At 41.0% G+C, this 23,472-nt stretch overlaps 1 protein-coding gene across 3 annotated transcripts in view; it reads right to left on the bottom strand.

Moving 5' to 3' along the window:
• The window catches only part of MAPK8 (mitogen-activated protein kinase 8), a 185,838-nt gene that overhangs the window by 138,323 nt on the left and 24,043 nt on the right, over positions 1-23,472 (bottom strand). Inside the window, exons 1-2 of one of the 3 annotated variants that reach the window (XM_080401701.1) lie at positions 10,795-18,946; positions 5,243-5,432 (exon numbers count right to left, since the gene is read on the bottom strand). The gene's annotated coding sequence lies outside the window, so the exon portion shown is untranslated. Of the gene's footprint in view, positions 1-5,242; positions 18,947-23,472 lie in introns of those variants that run through there. The other 2 variants (XM_080401698.1, XM_080401699.1) reach the window with 2 other exon arrangements.

The following is a 23,472-nucleotide window of genomic DNA, read 5'->3' as shown; positions in this document are numbered from 1 at the left end:
TGAGAGTGGCAGTTCGCTATTTGATCTTCTGAATGTCCAGCAATGTGTGTGATGGAAGAACACAGCTCTTATAAAGACATGTATCACAGTAAAGTGTGATTTGCACATAATCTTGCACTGATGTAGCTCTGTAGAAATAAGCTTGTGAAACCAGAAGAGTATTCTATATTGCCATATAGGTATCATTTTTCTTGTCTTGGTCAATTATTTAATGTACACCAGGGATAACAGAAACTCATACTTAATCCGTGCTTCTCCAGGCCCAATAGCATGGAACAATTACCTGAATCACACAACCACAAAACCACAGACTAGTTGAGATTGGAAGGAACCTCTGGAGAGAATCTAGTCTAAACTCCCCAACTCAAAGCAGTGTCATCTAGAGCTCAGAACTGTGTTCAGTTGGGTTTTGAATATATCCAAGGATGAAGACTCAGGGACTTATCTAGGCAACCTATTCTAAAATTGATATTCCTTAGAGTAAAAAAGTTTTTTTCTCATGTTTAAATGGAATTTCCTGTATTTCAATTTGTGCCCATTGCATCTTGGCCTGTCACTGGATACTACTAAGCAGAGTCTGTTTCTGCCTTCTTAACTTCCTCCCATCTAGGAATTTGCACATATTGATAAAATGCCCCCCTGAGTATTCTCTTCTCCATACTAAACAAGAACAGCTCTCTCATCTCCTTATACAACAGACATTGCAATTTCTTAATCATCTCAGTGGCCTTAACATGCCAATACTGATTCAGAGAGAGCACGAGATTCCATCCAACAGTTGCATGTCTACTGAAGTTAGGAGAGAGTCTTTTGGTGCCTACTAGCATGACAGAGTTGTTGTTTTAATACTACTTATGCACTGATCAAGGTCTATGAAGACAATATGGGAGTTTAAGAGAAGATGGAGAGTCTGGAGCATATCTTGGATGTCAATCTGCAAGATCTGTCAGTGACAAGCTCTACTTTTTAGCTAGTCTTAACTCACCAGTGTCTTTCTTTGTGCAACTGAATTTTCTACATAGCTCCCTCCCACAAGAAATAGGTGGCTGTTCAGAATTCATTGCCACTTCTCCACAGCACCACATACACATGCACACATGAAGAACAGTGAACTTTTTGAGCTTCTGCTCTGAATTTTACAGCTGTTTAGCTTGCTCATTAAACCATTCAAAACTAAAAACAAAAACCCAGCTAAAATCCCCTGGAGCAGTACACCCCAACCAGGCAACAGACACAATGGGGACTATACAGTAGCTGTCCAGCACGCCAGCTCATTACACAACCTAGCAATTAACTGAAGTTGACTGTGCTCCCTCCCCTCCCTGCATTTGTTCTCTTGAAAGATGACAATTCCTTCTCCTCCTTCCTGTTAAACCCTCTTGGAAAGGCATTGTAGGCTTTCCTTTCCCATCACACTACTGTAAAAAAGCTCCTAACTATTTCCCTGACCATTTCCTTCATGGCTGAAGTAGATTTAGCCCAGGCAAAGCACTAGCAGCAGTACATCTTGGCCCACTCAATACACCTACCAATAACCCCCAAGGCAGAAATGACGTGCTGTGAGCTCACCTAATGCCAGCATCCTTGGATGAGTGACAAGGACACTATGGGAAATAACTAGCATTAGGGAAATGTAGCTATAGCAACACTAATATTCCCAAAGCAAATCCCCACCATGAATGCAAGGGAACTGTTGTTATTGTATACATAAAAGGAACCTGGGCTACAGCATCAGAGGAGAATATGCCTGGCCTGCAGTCTTGCCACAACCAGTAACACACACAAAAGCACACATGTAGCAGATAGAAACTTAGCTCACACACCTTTGGAAATGCTGGGTGAAACAACAGATCCAAAACTGTTGAGTCTTTGCAAATAAATCCCAAACTTCACTCAGCTGACTCCAGACTTTACTGCAATTTTAGCATCATGTAACACTGTTGTGGTGATCAGAAGTCTGCTGTTGTTCCAGAGGCATGAACTGAACCTTGGTCTCTCACTGAACTATCCTGCCTCTACATCACATCTATTTTATCCACTGAAATCAGGCAAAACTTGTAGTTGCGTGTTCAACAGGAACACAGACAATGCTTTTCGATATTTTGGAAACCTAAGCTGAAATAACTGAATGACTCGTGGGGAACTTTGACTTTCAGTAGATAAAAGAAATAAAAAGTTATTTTATTTGGCTTGGAATATCACTCTACATACTCCTCCAGAACTCCTGGGTTCCTCTCTTCATCATATCTATAATTCATTGGAAGACAAGTTCTTTAACAGTATCATGCCTCATTTTCCTTGTCTACTGTTTTACCATCTTAGAGGAGATGCATGAGTCACAGGTAATGCTTGTCAAGTGTCAAGGAAGTACTCAAAGCATAAAATGTTCTTCATGCTTGCACTTTACAGTCACTACATATTCCCCTCAATCACCGTGTGTGAGTTAGGGTATATGTAGCAAGCATCTGTCTCATTATTAGGAAATTTGTGCTGCATCATTAAGTGAAACATTTCACGACTGAGTTATTTCTGTTGCATGTGCCTGTCCCCTGGAAAGAGTAGGATCCTGCTAATGTACAATTTGAGCAGCGAGTGGGAACAAAGTGGTTATTTCACAGCTAGAAAATCTGTTAGTATCAACTAACTTGAGCCACTAAGCACAGACTGAGCACCACTCCCTTTGGCTGACAGCAATTTTAGATGAAAAGATCTAAAACTGTTCCCATAATTAGAATCCGGACAAAGCCTGGGATGCTAGCAGCAATGGGATGACCACACCTTTCTTCTCAATACAAATGCTCAGCTCCTTCAAAGCAACATTGCTCTAGGCAACGACAGCTCTTTCTAGAGCACTCCATGCCAGCTCCTGCTGAGATTTTCAATCTCATCAAGAGCTCTCCACCTACTCCCCTTCTCATCAACATTCACTTAGATCCCTAGCTTAGATCCCTAGTGTGGGTGTCTGCTGGATTATGTTCTTCTAGACTTTGTCAGCGGCTCAAAAGGCCAGGTTCAATTATCCAAGGAGTCCTCCTGGGGACTTACATAATACTGTTTGAGCTCTATCAAAGCATCTGGTGAAACTCAATCATCTCCTTGTGTTTCTGAGAAGGACACAGCATAAGCTGGGAGCACCACCAACAAGTAAATATGTTAAAAAAATCCATTAAACTTTTCATCTTTTCCCTTTGTCAACAGTTCTCCCTTCTTATTTGTTCAGTTAACAGGGCAACAGGTTTGCATCCTGACTCCCAGTTTATTGTAAAGTCCTTGAGGAATACAAAGCGCAGCTACCTCCAGGTGGTCAATGGCCTGTAGCCAGCTAAAGTTATCACAGCCTTGGGCAGGGAAGAGAAAATTTTATCAAAGATGCTGGCCTCTGTATCTTCAGTCCAAGTTGCCTCAAAATCATTACACAGAACAGCTCCATGGGAAGTCTACAAAAAGCAATCCATACACAGGACTCAGAACAGACAATAAAGTTGCTTACCACAGCCTAGGTTATCAATCAACTTTTGTAGTATCTGCACCACACTGATAGATGAGGCCGGTCCTTTATCAAAGCCCATTTGGTCCCATTCACTTGTCCACTCCTTAACCAACACAAGGTTGGTAAAGTTTAATCACATTCCCATCCCTTCTTTTCCACCATTTACACAAAAATGGTCTATGAATAACGTGCTTGTCAGATGTGTGCTGGCTCTCTTCTCCCTGTCCACCAAAGGGAGGACAACCTGTCCTCTCCACAGCTTTCAGCCACAAGGTTTACACATGTTCAATTCCCTTTGAGCTTTCCCTCCAAAACTTCAACATTTCTCTTCCTGTCAGGCTGTTCTTTGATCACTGACTGGGATGTGACCAATCTGCATTTAATTCTCAGTTACCTCTACAACAGCTGTGGGTACCAAGCCTGTATATTGGAATTGCCTTGGCTTCTGGAATAGGTGGAATATACCCATTTACAGTCCATTTCATATCACAAACACACATGATCTCTACTGGTCTGGAAGAAAACTGGCAGGATTAGGAAGGGCATCTGCATTAGTGTGGATGCATTCACCAACCTACAACGCCATGGGAGCAGGCTGATAATGGATGCAGGCTGCCAGAAAATTATGCAGGAAATGGGGCAGGCAGGGAGAATTCACACCTTTCTTTAACTCCTTGAAGTAACGTCCAATGTTTCTTTGTTCTCACCCTCTGCCAAATCACAAAATAGTCTACACCAAAATAAGATACGCATTCACTACTCAGCCTAAGACACAGTGATGTGTTTGCGTGCGAGTGCACAAGTATGCATGTATGTAACACTGCCTTCTAAAGAACAGAATCAAACACTTTCAACCAAGTGCCCCTTTACAGCTACTAGAGATATTGTCATTGGGAATTTTGCCTTCATTCCTGTCTGTGCTTTGTGCCGGAGAATCTTTCTGCCCCAAAAGATGCCATATGTGTAGTGTAGCAGTGAACATGGTTTTCTCTCTGGGTATGGACTTCACACTTTATCATTTGTCATAATAGTAGTCTGAACACCTCAGTATCAGCAGAACTGTTTCCTGATCCAGTGCCAATCAGCGAAGCTAAAATAATGGGCTTACCCAACACCAAACTCCAAACACTCCATATAGTCTGCTATGTTAAAGGCCTAAGATCTGTCAAGCAGCTTTAGGCTCATGCCCTGTGCTCACTATGTCAATGTAAATACCCACTAAGTAGATGGAACTTTCAGTCAGGGCTCCGTTTGTGTGTAGTTTTGTGTTTGCATGAACATGAGGCTAGAGCTGGCAGAGTACTAGCAAGAGGGATGGTGACAATGGCCTGTCAGAGGGGAAAATCACTGAAGATATGTGTGACAGACCCACTGGAGTGAATTAGGTCATCTAGTGCTGTCATAAACAATAGGGCCAAAGATCACACAATGGCAAGCAGTCTCCCATATGAAGGTCTTTGGACAATTGGCTCTGCTAGTAAGGTTACCAGCAGTAATGCTGCATGTCATGTCATCACTGCAGAGACTGGATGGCGTGGAAAGGGAGGCAGAGGTCTGAGATGCTCAAGGTAAGCAATCTGAATCTTTAGAGTGAAAATCTTTCTGCTAAGTAGCTAAAAGGATATCCACTTTGGACTTGATAGATTTCACTCTGAAAATCCACCCTGCTTTGTCCTCTAACATAACTCTTTCTTACTGAAGGATCAACAGATAAATAGGCCACAGCGACAGGTTGTGATTGTTTAAACTTACCAGTGACTTTAAGGTCTCAGTCCTGCATTCTTCAAGGGTGGGTGAATTTCAGGAAGTACCACATTCTGGATTCTCAGTAGCAGCTGGATCTGTGGTGTAGCTTTCACAATCTCTCCTGAAAACTTTGACCATCATTTTACTAACTCCCTCCTTCTGTTCTTTCCTCCTCCATTCTTTCCCATTACAAATCCTAAAAAGGGATGAACGAGAAAAGGAGATTGATTGGTAACATTTCAGATTCTTCCCCCTTCATCAAAGGCCTCACAAAACCTTGGCAAATGTAGGGAATCCTCTATTTTTCACGAGACATACTGTTCCCATATCTAAAAGGGAGAAAAATTTCTTAGTTATAACTTGCTCCACTTTGTGAAGTTGCAGAAGTACTACACACAGATAGATCCAAAAAGTGCACTTGCAAAAAATGAGAGCAAAGGCAATGTTGCTTATGTTTATAGGACTAAAAGGATCAAGAAAAAATTGGAAAAACTCATTCAGATGATCTTCATGCATATCAAATGGGTTAATTCATTTGAACTTCAAGCAGCTCATTTCCTCCTTCCTTACCAGAATTAGCCTGAATATAACATTAACTTTAATACCGTTCACTGAAGTTTTGTGCCTGTTTTCAGACCCATGCCTAATCCAAACTCTGGGTACACATGCCTAACTGCTCACAAGTGGGTTGTTGAACATACCCACAATGGTACTTTCCAGGCTAAGGCTTTGAATATGTGCTTTGTGCAAAGTTTAAACACAGTGGAGACTGGTTATATCACAAGGGCCTGGCACTGCATGATGAGCAAATGTGACCTGCACCATTTGCTTTTTATACTAAAAAAAGATGGCATTTACATGCCTGCAAAAATCCAATGCCAAATTCCTTGTATTTCAGCTCTGCTATGTCCCATCAGTTTTTCAAGCCCTTTGATCTCTAAACTATACAGTGTTCAGTATGCATTATTATAACATCACGTTTTGGTTTTGTAATCTTGTGATTCTGAGTGCAAAATCAACAGAAATCTTTGTGGATTGTATTTGGGTGAACATTTTTTAATTTTGTTTTTATGAATTACTTGAGCGAAGATCACAAAAGGCTTGTGATCCTTCTAGTTCCCACCAGATGTCACCAAGCTCTCAAGGATCTCTGAGTCAGGGCAGCAGAAGCCTCCAGCTTGAGTGCCAGTCATACACTATGTCTTCCCCTTTTAAAGAGAACAGGGTGAAGCAGCAAGCGTAAGGAGCTGAGGACAGACCCTTTCCTTGTGTCGGTGGATGAAACACTGCTGAATCGCTACTGAGCCACAGCTGCTATGATTTCACTGCTGTTGGATAGTTTAGTCTGAAAGGAGTCAATCTCCCTTCACTTAGCACTAAGGCAACACTACCATCACAATTCTGCTCTCCTCTACCTGAAACACCAGGCAGAGCAGGCAGGAGGTACAATAACATGCACAAAAAGAAAGTTTATGCTACTGCTTTACAGTCTACAGACTCTGCAATGAAGTGGCCTGCCTGAAACTGCACAGGGAGTCATGAGCTAAACCGGGCACTGAAGCCAGCTTCCAGTACTCATCTTGAAAAACACTCCTCCGTAAGCATCTTGCTTTTCAAGGCAGTGGTTCCCTTCTGAGTTTTACTGAGTGCTAAGCATTGCGGTGTCTTGCACAGCATAAATGCATGAGGTCTCCCTACTCAAATATGTGTGTTCCCCAAGAAAGCCAGCTTGCCAACAGGCTCTCTTCAATGCATCCCAATTGGCAGAATCGCACACTTAAGGCTCTGCCATCAGAGGAAATGTTTAGTCTCAAAGAGATTAGATGCACAGACTAAGTAAAATGAATAGAAGGTGACAAATATCCAAGATGTATGTTTGAGAATGAAGAGGCTGAACTGGAAATGAATGAATTTTAATGAGAGAAGGAAATTCACCATGAATCACAGACATCTATTGTCCTGAAAGGGCATTGTTCCCCATGGTCCAGAACAAACATGAAAGGCACACATTCCGTGAGGTATTGTTTGGGCTGGCTTGACTATGGTGGCTTGGACTTGTATAGCACCTTTCACTGAGGGCTTCAAATCATTTAACTTCTGAGAGGCTGGTAGCATTATTCTGGGCTTTTTACAGACACTGAAGTATGCACTGAGACAAAATGACTTAGCCTCACAGTTAGCAATTCCGAGAGCTGGGAAAGTGAATCCTGATCAGTACAAATGAACCTCTGGCCCAGCACCTTATTTCTGCAGCCTTGCTCCTAGGGAAGCATGGCAGTTGGTTTCTATTGCACCAGCTCTCACAAATGACATTGTAATGAAGAGATCCTTGCCCATAAGAATAGCAAAGCCTGTTTGTCCTGCGTAGCTGGTAATAGAGTGCACATTGCTCCCTACAGTGTACACAGCAGCCAAGGGCATGCAGAAGAATAAACACAGTTTGGCCTTACTCTTGGGTGCCCTGACAAGCTGACAACAGTCACAGGGTGATTCATCTCTAGCAGTTAGTCTTATGCGTTACTTCTGTGACTCAGCAGGGAACCCTAGTCTTGTCTCCTGCCCACTGCAGCTATCACTGTTACATTTTCCTGCTGGCCTACCAAAATAACCTTCAGCCTAGAACTGGAATATCCTCACTGTTAAGTGTGACTTGTCTTTAACGGTTGTGTTTATCTTTTTAAAATAGTTCATGACTGCAGACAGAACACGCACAAACCATTCATGGCTCCATGATTATATGGTTCAAGTTCTGCTTCCTGAGGAGAGAGGAACTACAACTCCAGTCTGGGCTTTTTCCCCACTGTTTTTCTCTACATCAACAAAAATTATCTATACAGTTATCACAAACTCCTTCTTTTCTTTTGGGAACACCTCTTTTTCCTCAGCTGAGCCAATGACTAAATACAATATCATAGCATTTCTAATGCTTCATTTTCTGACAGAATTTGTCTCTCTTCCTGCCATAACCATCTTACTTTGACAGGTACACCGAACCAATCAACATGTAAGGTGAACATAGTAACCCCTCCTCTGTTGCTACAGAATCAAATTACCCTTCTTTTCTCCCTCCCATCAGCATTGTCAGGCATGCCCATGACAAACCCTACTTATACATACATGAATAAGAAGAGACTATGGGATTGGAAGCACAGACCTCTGCCACTTACAGATCGCGGCTTCTCTCCTCCACTACAGACTTGTTCACAACTGGTGCAATGCATTTGCTCACACACCAGCCTGCCTTGTTCAGCTTGTGGTGCAGCCCATGCTAGCTGTCCACTGCTTACGGTACCCAGCTTAGCTAGACTTAGTAATTCTAATAGCTGGCAGCTCTTTTGCAGCTACCTGAGTTGCAATTACATCCATGACCACAATGTTACTGTAAATTTGAAAGGCCATCTGAACATTTTGCCCGTTAATTGTTTTGTAACTAGTGGGAAATTTTCTACCTTCAGGGCTATTGGAAGGAATTCAAGCCATAAAGCAGAGGGTAGCAGGACTCTGATGAGCTGCACACTAACTTCTAATCTAAAAGGCCTGTATTTTACTTCTGATGCTTTTCTTGATCCGTTTGCCTTCTCAATATTGTTCTATTTTTGATCTGTTAATTATAGCTCGTCATTTTTTTCTCAATAAAAAAACCCCACAAACAGATCAAGGGAAATGAAAAAAACCACCAACAATGACTTTCAAAATGTATCTGAAAAGCCAAAACCTCTTTGGTTTCCTGAAATCTAGATAAAACTGCAGAGGCCATAGGAATAATTTTTGTTTCCAAGCAGTTTAATAACCAATCTGAGCCAGGAATTACTTTAATTCTTCTTTGAAAAAGTTTCCTTAGAGGTCAACTTATCTTGAACGGTCCTGCTATAATAAAATATTAATGGAGAAAAATCAATTTCCAGTATCACTGCCATGTCATGCTCCCAGAAATAGGTGCACCTACCATGGCCCAGGTTTAGTAACTTTGGTCCTGCTGTAGAGAGGCACCTCTTAACTTTGCCTGCCCCTTCTGCAAAGCAGAACAGCACATGTCATCCTGAGAAAGCTCATATTGGTATCCGGCTATTTAACTGCATCAATGGTCCTTGCTTGCCTGTGTGTACTTCCTTTGCTAAGAAATGAGTCTCACAGAAGTTGATCATAGAAATCTCCCTATAGTGAAGGTTTGTGTTTTCTCCCAGTCATGCAGTCCCTACAGGCGTAGTTGCATTCCAGTCCATGTTTAAAAAATTACTAATGGAAAATACTTCCACACCCAGTGGCTAATTAGTTTCTCCCTCAGAAGTAAAATCTTGGCTTTGTTATGAATGCACTACCTTCTAACTGTTAGTTTTAAGGGCTGGCAGGAAGACCCATGAAAGACGAGGGAGATCTTGTAGTACCTATAGTACTACTCTTACTATGCATTTGTCTGTTAGACCCTGCTTTTAAGTAACTGATAATTAGGGTTTAAAACACAGTTTTGTTTCCTGGTGATTCATGTCAGAAAATCTAGAGTATGACAAATGTATTAGTGATAATTCACTGAACTGCCTATAACTCCCTAGATTCCCTATAAGGTTCAGTGTTTCTGGCATCAAATGGCTGAAAATGAGAGGTCTTTCTTCAAAACTGTAAGATTAAATTAAAAAGAAGTATATTTTTCCAGTGAGGTGTTGCATCGGTGTTGCAGTTGTTCTAGTTAACATGTTCAGATTTTATTCCCCAGCCACAAGCATTTTTTACCTCACAAGCACACAACTCCATGAGACGGATTTTCATGGAAAAAAAACCACAAATGTTATTAAGACTCTCTTTTAAAGCACAAAACTTAGTGATGCTGACAATTCCTACATGATTCCAAATGGAACTGCATATAGGTCACGGGTTGTACGAAGTTTCTTGCTGGCACCTACAAGTTCAGAGGAATGTTGGGTAGGTGCCCTCCTCCCTGCCCCATCACCACCAAAAAGGAAAAAGATACAAATATGAACTGTGATGATGTCCTTGGAAGGAAACATAACAGGTTAGCAGGTAGGAAAGGGGCCACAGTGTTCTTCAGAAGGCTCCTCAGTTTGGATCGTGAGAGGCATTGTAGGTCATACATACTTCAATTTCGACGCAGTGGTTTGATCCACAGTTTAGGGCTGAACAATGACACACATTTTAGGAAAACACTGCTACTCTGTTCCTTCTCAGTCCCTCCCTGGACTCTGAGATGTTTAAAACCCATAATCTTACAGACTACATCGTCTAGATTTTGGCTCAGCTGCTTTTTCCAGCACGAAAGAAAGCATACTGAGCTCTGACAGTCCCTCAGTTGCCCATCTTACCTGAAAGAGGATCACTCCAACTGGGACATCTGGCAAGCTAAAAGTAGCAGCACAGTGTTGGGAGTGAGAAAGGCAATGCTGAGAAATTAAGTCATTTGGTTCCTGAGCACAGCTGGCTGCCTTCATGTCCCTGAGAGGGCTAGGACTTGGGATGGGGGGGTGGGGTATAAATTGCTTGTTTCAAACTGTCCTTATTAACTAGACATTTCATTTAAATTGTACTTAGCACCTGCCTCCAATTACCTGACTTCAAGGCCCATGCGTGACAGAAGCTGGAGCTCTGATTAAATCCATTCTTCGTACTAGCAAGCCATTAAGTCAAATCAAGGCTCGCTGCTCCTTTGAAGGAGATCATTTGTCTTCATTAAAAGTGGCCATCCATGATTGCCCTGACAGGAGCTTCTCCCTGTAAGATAATAAGGTCTGTTATTGTTGAGAGGTAAAATAATGTATAGCAGTCCCTTAGAGAGTGATTTGTATTTATTAATGTTCTCACAAATTACTGTACCCTGATTAACATGTGACTGTGAACAGGCAGTGGGGTGTGATGCTCATCATGGCCATTCACACCAGCCACTGTCTTTCCTCAGATCCTAGATAGTAACAGAATGTAAGGAAGCTGCCTCCTGCCCTTTAATGATGTCTTGGGTCTGTTAGGGTGTGATGGCCAGAGACTTAGCCAGGTTGTAAAAACCTGGCTAATCACATCTCTGATCAGGTCCTAAACTTCAGTCCAGATACAGAAGACTACACAAAAGTCACTTTCTTTTTTAATAATATAATACTCCATATTCTCACCACTGTGAACCAGTATCTTATACTTCTCATCCACAGATTTTAAAGTGTTTTACAATGGACATCCAACTTCAGTGGTGGGGAAAGGGAAAATTCATAAACTGACTTTCTCATAGTCACCTGGGAAGCCAGGAGAAAAACAGGTGCAGAATTCAGGTCTTTTGCACCACTAGCCCTGCCATTTGACACACTGAAAACTGTACAAATCCCAGTGCACTTAACTTTTGTGACATGCAAAATCAAACTAGAACTAGTGTAACATGTTCTTCCACAATGATATCATAAGTAAACCACCTCCAGAGGTTCTGTGCATGGATGTCAGGAAGCATACAGGATAGTTAGAAGCAAATAGCTGCAATACCTACTGCAGCGGGACTATTTGCTAGCCCATCTCTGGCTCCAGCCTTGGGTCTCTTGTCCCCCCTCCATGACATTCAGAGGTTCTAGTTTGGGACAACAGCCAGCTCTGGATAAAACAAGCTCATTCCATACCCTGGCCTTAAGGTTATTTTCAGCATGCTGCTACGCCAGTTCACTTTCTGAGGGAAAACTGTGGCAAACAAACACTTCTTAGCACCCAGATGAGAAAACAGGAATGAGTCTGAATAGCTGTTTCCATCTGTACTATCAAACTTCAGCAGTTCAGTAGAGTTCAAAAGGGGACGTTTGATTCAGACCACTATAAATAAAGGAGATACAGTGTGGGGAGAAGTTGAAAGAAGGCAGAACTTTAGAGCAAACTCAAAAGGGATTTTCCATTGAAGTTTTAGGGTGTAGCCAGTTCCAGTTGTTTCTACTATATTTCCAAGTCAGAGCAGTCTATGATCATGTTACCAGTTCTCTCCAAATCCACCACCAAACTGAGCTGTTAATATAGTGACAGAAGCTTGCAAGAGCCCTGGATTTATGTTCTGAGTGCTCTAAAGCAGAGATGGGAACTTTCCAAGCAGACAACCTTCATAGCCAGTTATGGAGGCAAGGTCTGTTAGGTAACTGCAACTGAGCAGAGGCCGGTATCCTCCAAACGAGCACAGTCAGTAACACTGCAGAGCATGTGAGAATTCTGCTCATGCAAAATGCATCCCTAGTCTTATAGCAGGACTTACCCTGCTATGGAACATGACTTTCAAGGGGACACATCACATGCCCTTCTGTAAGATATTCTTTTGATCTGTAATAGAAAAAAGCACTTCACTGCCAGCACAATATCATTTAGTACATCTCAGCAGTATCTCTACAGCTGAGAGATGCCCAGAAAAAGAGAAGTTGCAGTAGCCTGCAGGCTGGAAAAACTGCTCTTGCAGGCTGAAGATCCATCTTGTTCTAAACTTTGGATGTCTTTTTGGCAACTCTTCTCAACTCTTTAAATACACACTTAAACAGTCATTTGTTTAGAATTGATTTGCTAGTGACATTAGCCAGATGAAGCAGCAGAGCATGTGATCTTAAAATTCTTCAAATGTCTCTTTAAAACTCTCTTCCATAAAGATCTCTACAAAACATTGGGCGATATTTAGACAGCTGAAATGTCCTTGCACTTGTTTTAAGTATCCCACTGTCAGTTCACAGTTTGCCAAAGACATCCCTTCTGAGTATGACTAAATCATTAAGCCTAGCAGCTCAGCTTTTATTTTTGATGATAAAGTTGGCTTTCACACTGGCCACAAAAGCAGCCAGCGCTATTACACAGATCCTTATTGCTTAACTCTCACCTTGCACATCTTTCCTTGTGTTTCACTTAAATCTTGCTTCACAAGTGATATTTACATGACATATAGAACAACTTGCAGTGTTTTCAGAGAAAGAGTTTCATTGTTATCTACTGACTTCAACAAATTAACACCTGGAAAGTATTCAGGAGGGGAGAAATCTTATTTCATAATTTCAATATTTAAATTAGTTTTTAATTGATAATTTATATTCATTTAATCCATTTTATGCAGCACATATACATGTCAAGGTGAATAGATATGTGAAATAATGTATAAGTGTTGTCTTATAGGGTATGTTTATCGTTCCATGGTGAAATTTTCTATATTTCTCTTTCTCTGGGAATTTCTGAAATGAAACTTAAGTATCACCCAGGGATCTAGGCTACCGAGCCCAGTTTTATCACAAATCACATATGTGAACATTCTTCTACTCTACGTGTTAGCAGTAGAAGTTACATGGGAAGGCATATCTGAAAGTACATAATGAAAAGAATACAGACCTCATCTTCATACTGTATTTTACTCTGCCATCAGATCTCTTCGACCCAAGACAGTCAAACAACTGACATGTCAGCAAGAAGAGCAAAGTCTGACTCGCATGTGGCCTGTTGGTGCCTTACCGAGAGCAAGCTTTCTGGTCTCACAGGCTGCCTGGCTTCCTCATGATTCCTCACATGCAAAGTAAAGCCTGTCGTCTCTCTTAATGTGTGGCTGAGAACATCAGCCACTTATCAGAAGCAGGGTGATCTGGCAGAGGCATGTTCCTTGGGATGTAACAACCAGGTGGCTTTGACCGTGCCTGTGCTATTAAAAATGGGGTAGTGCTGTGTATCCTGTGAGTCCCTCCACACCACAGAATTCTGGATTTCTCTGGTCTGACCTTGAAGTCTTTAATTAGTCCATTACACCAACCCTCTGTCATTTCCTCTCAGCCCAGGAATCCTTTGGTATCCTGCCCTGTTATCTCCAAGGCAAATATGACTAAGGGTCTTGATGATTAGATAAATAGTGCAGAAAACAGATGTGAGGGGCTGCAAAGTGTATACATTATGAATAGTATTGCAATAACATCTTTAATCCCTTAATGAGGGCACTTTGTCGGGGTAAGGGAAGATAGACAGGCTGCGGGATTTTGCTGCTGTATACAGAAGCCCAAAGAATGCTCTTAAACTAACAAACTTAACCAACATCATGACACATTCTTACTTCTTATCTTGGTACTCTGTGAAACTTGCACTGATTCACACATGTTTTCAGAAATGCCATTTTTATTTTTATGCAAGGGTCCTCTTTCTTATTTTAATATATTTGACTGTGACTTTAACAACAACATACAGGGAGAGCTGTGAATTGGAAGACAGTTGAAAACAGCTAACATTACACACCTGTGTGGTTTTGAGCAATACTTTTCATGATCTGCTCACAGAAGTTTCTGTGAACTGGCCTGGTTCTGTGTCTGGAAAGCCCTCATGTGCTGTAGATTTGCCTGAGAAAGTTTGCGCGTGCTCAATAACCAAGAAAGTACAGTCTAAGGAGCTAAAGGCCTGACACTGCACTACTTTCCAGAGCTCTGGGGGATGCCTGCTAATCCTGTAACACATCTAGGCCCTTCTGGGGGACAGGCCAGATTCCTGTCCGTGATCAGAAGTAGCATGCAAGAAGCTTGTCTTGTGGTATTATGGCATTTCTGCCTCCAGACCCAGATGAAAACCAGACATGAAACAACATCTTATTCCAATAGCTGAGACACTCCAAAGGTTTGGATTATATTTGGTACTAAAATGGTGGGAGGAAAGTGGGGAGAGGGGAAGAGGGTTGGCACAAACAATTTTTCTCTGTTCCCACCTAGACCTGGGTTATGGTAATACGTTTGCTTTCTTTTTTTCTTCTCTCCTCTTACACCCAACATGTATAACAGAATTTAGCACTACTAATGCCTATGGCTGTTAGCCCATAGTCACTCATCCCTGGTGTCATCTGACAAATCAGCAGTTACACCCTGATACACTCGGTTACACCTTACAGGAGGCAGCAGCCTGATACTTGACATGCTACTGGATCAAAGAAGCAAAAAAAAAGTTGGAATAAAGAAGTAAAGGTAGCATTTTGTGTACCAAGCCAGTGTACTGATCTACAATTGTTCAGAACAGTGGAGATGAATAAAGCACTTAACGATCCTTGAACTCTCAACACAGAGTTATCATTAGCCTTCTCCTTACAAGTGTAAAAGGACAGGCATGGAAAAGATGAAGAGTTCTGCCTCCTCAATACATTGACCAGCATGAAGGACCTGGCACAAGAAAAAGCAACTCGGGAAAAAAAAAAAAAACAGTTGGTAAAGTTTAACATGATTTTAGTATAAAAGAGAAGAATACACAGCCACTGTTTCCCCTTCAAGCAACAGTCTGCTTCCAGCCCTGGCCTTTACAGCTTTGTGCCATACCATTCTCAAGATACACTGCAACCTGCCAATACTAATCTTATGTGGAGAGGGTAGGGTAAAAATTGGGAAAATATCTAAAAGAGCTGTCTGGCTGTCTCCCTAGATCACAACCAAACCATCTTAATCTGAACGTGTGAACACAGGCCTGGTAGGGGGCATCCAGACCATCAAAGCCAGTCCTCCACAGCTGTAGACAACCAAGGAACAACTGAGCTGGCAGATATATGCAGGCTCTTTTGCAAGATTTCCAGGACTTCCAGCATCTGGTTGGGCTGGAAAACCCCAGCCTGTGCTGTGGAGCATTAACACAGTACTTCCATTTCAGACTCCAGCTGGAACTACAGGCCATAGAGACAATCATGAAAAAAGAATCACTATTAACAAAAAAGGGACCCTTTGAATCAAGCCTTTCCAAGCTGCCAAGATGAGCCACAGAATCCATTTGAGCAGACAGTGTTTCAAGCAGAACAGAACTGGAAAGACTAGAGTCTACACCCATTTGGGTGAAAGGCTGGCAGTTAAGTGTATTGCTGTGTCATGGCACTATCAAATATGGATGGGCACTGACATCTCAGTATGAAAAGGTTTCTGGAATCTCTGCTGTATGTATTATTCTGTCTGCTATCAGAACAATTATTTGATTGCACTGTGCAGACTGTCTCCTATCAGGATTGGGACTTCATTGTAATGGGTGCTATGCAGTCCCTGCCTTCTAAAATTACTAGAAGAAACATCATAAGAGATCTGATTTTACAGAATTTTGCACTGGAGATATATCTAATACCAAAACCCTGGTTTCAAACACTTACTAAGTTTATAGTAAAATTATCTCCCACTTTCTTTGATTCTAAGAACAAACAAAACCAAAAGAAATCTAGAAAAACCAACAGTATTTCACTGACATTCGAGCAGGTGACTTCGCTCAGCAGAACCCTTCTTGTTGCTAACAGAGATTGCCAGTCAGTACTCTTAAGTACTCTTAGACACTGCAACCCTTTCTTGTGAAGGTTTCAATTTCTCCACTCCCTATTTTCCCAGACATATAGTCTTCAGAGATGAATTACTATAAATCTTAAACCTCCTAAGTTCAAATCAGAGATTTCAACCATACCCGTATTCCATTAGCAACTTAGTGAACTCAAGCGAAGTTGCAAGTCCTCTTAGCACTGTCCAGATCAGAAAGAGAAACAAAAAAACAGTCCAGCCATTTGTACTATTCTACATATCATGAGAAATAATCAACTTATAAGGACTTCCCACATGTTATATATAGTCAGTGGCTGCTCTGAGTGGTGCCTGATCATATATTATTTAACCGCAGGTTTGGGGTTTTTTTGCTATGCTGAATCCATACAGCATGTGAATCCAAAATGTAATTGTAAAAAAGTCACTTTTTATTCTACTGAAAAGGGAATTTACTAATCTCAGAGTAGGAGATTTTTACCTTACTTACCTGTGGTATTCAAAAATTACCCTTTGGTCTTCCTCCAATTTGTTTCAAATGGCATGAGGGAATAAACAGGATTAGCCAGTCAGCCCCATTTCACTGCTTTGATCAGTCTGTAAATGAACTTCGAGACAGCTAATCATTCTCCAAGTGGGGAAGCTCAGCATCACCAGTGATGAATGCCTATATATTGTGACAAGGTCTATTTCCATCTGCACTGAGATTTCCTAACAGCACACATGTGGCAACTTGTGTAGTGCTGCATAATGAATTGGATTGGAGAAACTGAAAAGCTTTTCATTCCTTCTATATACAGAGTGGGCACAACGCCAGATCTGGGATAAGAAAGGTGCCAAGTTTCCAGTTGTCATGAGTCACTACTGGTAAAAAAGAAAATGTGTATGTATATGTGTGCATGTATATAAAACATACTCTGCACTTTCTCACTTTCATTCAAAGTAGCCAAATTCAAGACAGTTAATTCCTGTCTAAATTTTGAGGGGGGAGAAGGGGGAAGTCTCTTCCTTCCCAGTCAGTTTCGTATTCCACAGAAGTGGGTCAATAGCACCTGTTTCCAAATCCTACCAAGCAGCCACATAATAATGCACATTGTCTACAATTTCATGGGACTCATCTGATAAATTTACACCTAATACATCTGATAAAATTAATGGAAAACAATGATTGCAGCATGATTAATAATAAAGGTAAATTTAAGTCCAGTCACACTCACTTTTGCTTTTGTAGATAAATACATGGATAATTTCCTGTATTAAAGCCTAAAGTCATTTCCTCTTCAAATCGTTTGGGCATATCCATGTAGTAAGTCTACTCTATGATGAGGGAGCAACTTTAGCACCACATTAATCCTCAGCATGGGCCCAAGTATGCTTGGGTAAGTTACTCACTATATTCTGCCTAGAAACACATCATCACTGTTTGCTAAAGGATAATGGAGCAGGTAGGCAGCCCAGGTTTGACCTGGATTGTGTCTATGTCACACTGAACTGAACTACAAGCACCCTAGGTCCTAGCGGTGTGTATAATGTAGCCAGCTCAAGGAGCTTGCTGTGCTTTAACTTGCTTTTTTGCCTGCATTTTGTCAGGCAGTCTAGCAGTAGCCTGTGATGTTTACACCATAACATGCAGCTACCACCATGCAAGCCTGTGCTTCTACATGATGCAGCGTGATATGCTAACATAGGCTGATATTGGACTGTACTTTGGCTATGAAGACTATCACTCTTGCTCAAATGTTGCTAGCTTGGGGTATCTGTATAGAAGAGTGGGATAGTACTGCACAAGATAACTACACATTTTAAGACATTCTGAGTTTCACATCTGTAAAGCCTTGAAATTCTTTGTCTATTTGGGACATTAAATGTTATTAAGTGATTAATTTAATCTAAATTTACATGCTGTAGCAGAACTCAGAACTTTAATATCAAGTTCAGTTGTAGAAATATCCATTTAGGCTCTGTGAAAATGATAACCACACCAAGGTCAGGGGAGTTCCACCTGGTTTACGCCACTGTGTGATAAGCATTAATTAAACTGCATGCAGATCTGGCAGCATCACACAGCAGTTACCTTTAAAACTGACAGCAATTTAATGGATCACTTGGATCGCTACTTGAAAATAGCGTGTCTCTGAATGTTTTGACTCAGTAGCAGTACAATGATTCTCTCAGATTAAAGAGAATAAATATTTTCCATTATTTCTGGCTGACAGTATCTCTTGAAGAACTGTAGTAAAATAAACTTGAAAACTATGTGACAAAATACAGAGAAAGTGTTTACTGAGCAAAGAAAGGGGCACAAAACAAAGCAACCAGTGATTTTCAGCAACATACACAACTCTAATAGCTGCAAAGCATCAACATAAACAAATAAACCCTGTTCTTTGTGAATTCAGAATGGAGCTCTAATTATACCACACCAATGAAGTCCATGACATTGTTGGAAACATAGTCCAAAGATAAAAAAATGTTTTGCAGTTATTTTTTTTACACTATAACCTTTGCGGGGGGGGGGGGGGGGGGGGGGAATAAAAAAAAGAAAGGACAAAGAAAAATGCTTCTAAGTAGGGTGAGATGAGGAGGAGGAAGGGGAGTGGATGGGTGGGACCCCAGACTGAGTGTCTCTTCCCTTTAGAATTTGTTTCACATGTCAGCGCTTGACAAGCCAGTGGTATTGTTCAGGGCAGACCTTATTAATTACTGTTCAGTAGGTGCCAGATGATAGCACCCACAACTGCAACTGTCATTGCGCCACCAATCATCCCATTCCATACACTTGCCAAAGCAGCAGCCTTTCAATGAAAAAAGCAAGTACAAGCAATGAGCAGACATCTGTGATGACCTACAGGGGCTGCCCTGTGGATCTGCTTCTCTTTGGATTCTCCACCTTCTGATTTTCAGTGCCCTAAGAAGAGCAGCCCCTCTTACCCGACTTTGTTCGTTAAACTAATGGATCTTGTTCTCATCAGGAATGCCATACTCTGATGACTGGCTGGTTTGGCATGATAAGCTTTCATTCACATAAACCTGTACTGCTTGTATAGCAAATATTCTTCCACAACACTGGAATCTAGAGGAGGAAGCCAAAGCAAATGGAAACTCTACATGCTATTGTTGAGTGATGGTTTCCAACTTTTTGGCTGTGTAACTGGGATGTTTATTTTTAGAAATGAAAATATTGACTCTATCCTGCCCCCCTCCCCTAAACAGATGGAACAAGAAGTCACGCCAACTTATATTGATGAAAAGCATGTTCCAATACTTTCGGGATAAAGCTCAGGAACAGTTTATACAAAGGAAAATATTAGTCTTGTGTTTTCTGGCCAAGTCAGTGGCAGCTTGGGTTATCTGCAGCAAACATGCCAGTTAGATATGGCCAGAGAAATGTCAGGCTTTTCCAGCCTGCTAACTCATAAACATAATTCTGGTCAGTAATACCGATTTTTCATTTGTTTATGCCAGGATCTCATTGCTTAGCCCTTCTGCCTTCCACAGCAAACAGTTTCTGCCAGTGTGTTACAATATAATTCCAGGATCAAGCCTAAAGGTGATACCTGCTCCAAGCCAGCCTTCCACACTGGAGTCTAACCAGACCTAATGAGCAAACATTATCATGACCTTGTTCAGAATGCTAGAGGAAATGTTCAAAAACAACCTGGAAACTGCAGCAGATGCTGCTGATTTTTTTGTGGTAATTTTTGTCTTTCTAGTTTCAGGAACGAATCTAATACAATATACTAATGAGGGCTCTGCGGCTTGGGTTTTGCGAGGATAGGCGTTTTGGAGATAAAGCACAGAATCATATGGTTGTGACTGCAGGGAGATTCCAGTTTTTGAATACTTAACCAAACTCTGGTTATTTAGAGGTTTACCCATTACTTGCAGACCAGATGGGATGAGGAATTAATTTGCATTGCCTGAAAGCTCATACGCTGGGAACTTTGTTGTATTCACCTTTTTTATTGCTAAGTTGTTCTTCCAGTTCTCGGCATGCTTTTCTGCTGTGTTCCAGGAACAATAAGAAAGTTCTCCCATTGCATACTCAACGAATGAAAGTTTCCATGCTTGTAACCCAATCCCATAAAGCTCAGAAAAAGTCAAGCTGGTGTGGCCAATGATTTCCTTGAAATTTACAGAGTGCTACTTTGGTTCTGGTAAGCAGCTTCTTAAAAACAAATGTATTGTTTACTGATGATGATGAACAACATCATAATCAAGTTTGTTCTTTGTCATAAGACACACACATGCTACTGCTGAAGCCTGTTTTTACTCTGCCTAACACACCACCATGTCCAGAATCTTCTGTTGCTGAAACAGGACTGTGGGATAGACTTTTTTTCCCAAGCAATACTGTTTCATGCAATACAATTAGTCTCTCATAATGATGGACCCATGCCCAAGAGGGCAAAGGATGAAGAACAGTTTGCCAGTGCTACCTCATTACAGCCCACACCCTGAACACAATCCGATTTAGAGCTCCTCGAGTCTTTGCTTCACTTCTAAATTGATAAGAAAAAACTTAAACTTTCAGCTGGAACTTACTTCTCTTTCCGGACCCTTTTGTTCTGGCATAATTTTGATTCGCTTCAGAAGCATGCACAATCTCTTTCACACACTGCGGGGGGCAGAGGTGGGGTGGGGTTGGGGTGCGGGCTGCAGTGGGCAGTAACAGGACCCACCTGCTGTGGCTGTCCAGATAAATTTTAAAAATAGTTTTGCATCTCCTCAGTGTTTACTAGATTGCCCTGGTCCTCTGTGTATATGAACTTGAGCTTTACACTGAGATCAACATGCAAAATGGTTTAAAACCACAGGGATTTCACTAGTCTCCATAGAAAAGGAGGGCTGATCCATTAAAAAAATTATTCCTTCTCTTCTTTTGTATTGAAAAGGGTTGTTTTTTTTAAAATCTGCTCATAGGAAAAAAGCAGACCACGAGCAAGCTGTCCAAGTGGATAGACTAGAAATAGTTCTGGCTTGTAAACACAAGAAGACACATAACTCATCTTGAGGGGACATTATGCCAAGAGAAATGTGTTGAAAAACAAAGCAGAGTCATTGGGCTTTTATGGAGACAGACCATACCTCCTAATAAGCACAACCTGTAAAATCTATGAGGATTGCAGACCCCACATTGAAACAATAAAGGAGATTTTATTTGTTTCCTCTGAAGAGAGAATTATTACTTACCTCAGAAACATATAAAGAAAAAAATGTCAAGACATTTTAAGCAGGAACACAGAAATGCTAATAGCATCATAGCATTGGATGGAGGACGGAAACACAGTAAGTAAGGCTTCCCCCCACCTTTAACTTATTAAAACTATCTAAACAATGGCAAGGTAAACTTGATTTTTTTATTATTATTATCAAGGACTTGATTTTTCCTATCGTGCTAGTGGAGTATGAAAATTTAAAACCCAGTAAGAGGAGGAAAGTTCATTAAGAAGGAATAGGAAGTGGGCTATGGAATCAGAGTAGCAGGGCGTAAATTAGGAGGGATTCTGAAATATTTCTGTGACTGACCTATTTCCTAATACATACAAACAATTTGAAATTAACAATCACCTCCACTCCAGCCAAAGGCTAAAGCAGTAGTAGAGTGCTCAGGTTTTTAGCTCTTCAGAGAGGACCAAACAACATGTTCTGCCAGTCTTTTGGCTTCTACTTGAGAATTATTTTTTGGTATTTATTATCCTGTACTGCTGAAGTGATACACAATGTCTGTCTCTTCTGAGGGCAACACAGTCCACTTATGTTTAACTCTCATTCCAGTAAGAACAAACACAAATCTTTCCAATGCTGCTAAAGAATATAAATGTACATCCCTCGAGGAGCCCAAACCTAACCTTTTTCTTAATCTTTTATTTTGTAACGCAGTAACAAAGAAAGGTGGTACTGACTAAATGTTAGTTTGCCAATTATCCAGCTCTATCCACGTATCACGTTCTTACAGCCCAGTTGAAATGCTTTCATTAGTCTACCAAATACTTTGTATCCATATATGTACATTGTACTAAGCTTTTGAAGTCTTTTCTATCTTTAAAAATGAAAATTAAAAAAAATACATACAGGTAAGTATACTTGAGAGTTTCATACTTATTTTTAAATGAACTTTTAAAAAAATGAAAAATGTAAAAAAATGAGAGTTGCTAGGAAAATCAAGAAAAATAACATGGAAAATATGAACTAGAATTTGACAAGCTTTTCAAACAGCATGATGCAGCTTTTCTCTCATTAAAGTGCATGTTGTTACGGTACTGTTTTACGATCTGACACAACTGTAGGATTCACCACTTAGGCATTCTTCAACCTGCGTGGTGAAATATCACAGCAAGGAAACAGACAGATACTGGCTGCCCAATATGCCAGTGGTGCCTTGCTCCAGTTCACATTAGCTGTTTAACTCTCTTTAGGAAGCACAGTTTTGACCCTACTCCTCCCTTCATATTATTGTGCAGCTTAACAGATTCTGCTGAGTATCAGACAGGAGAACAGAAACCACATTTTTAGACATGTACCTCAATTTGCATCATGCAGGAAGTCTGATCACCTAATTCAGGTCTGTAATTCTATTTTATGACCTGGCATCTAAGTTAGGCATTGTAACCCTGAGTCTTAGCTCCATCATGCTTGGGATGCAGCTCACAGTGTCAGTTCTCTGTACAAACGGAATTTGTACAGTATTACATAGCATTACCATATTACCTAATTTCATGTCAAAGAACAAAAGTATTAAAAATTGAGAGATGGCAATGCTGCAGGGGAATGGAGCTGCACAAATGCCTTCAAAAGGTGACAACAGTACTGAAAAATGACCAGCATGTAAGGTATATGCTGGCAGATCATAAGGGGGACTTGTTTACCCAGTGTCCCTGCTTTGCATTTCTCCCCATCTCCTAGTACTTCCATTCACTGCTTTTAGTACAAAGTTCAATAACATCTACTGGAAATCTTTGTCGTGGTTGTTCTACTGGTGTTCAAAAGTACTTTCTATTCTTGTCA

This window comes from Falco punctatus (assembly GCF_963210335.1).
Source record: "Falco punctatus genome assembly, chromosome: 9".
In the NCBI taxonomy this organism is placed as follows: domain Eukaryota; kingdom Metazoa; phylum Chordata; class Aves; order Falconiformes; family Falconidae; genus Falco; species Falco punctatus.
This window is presented reverse-complemented; position numbering and strand designations above follow the sequence as displayed.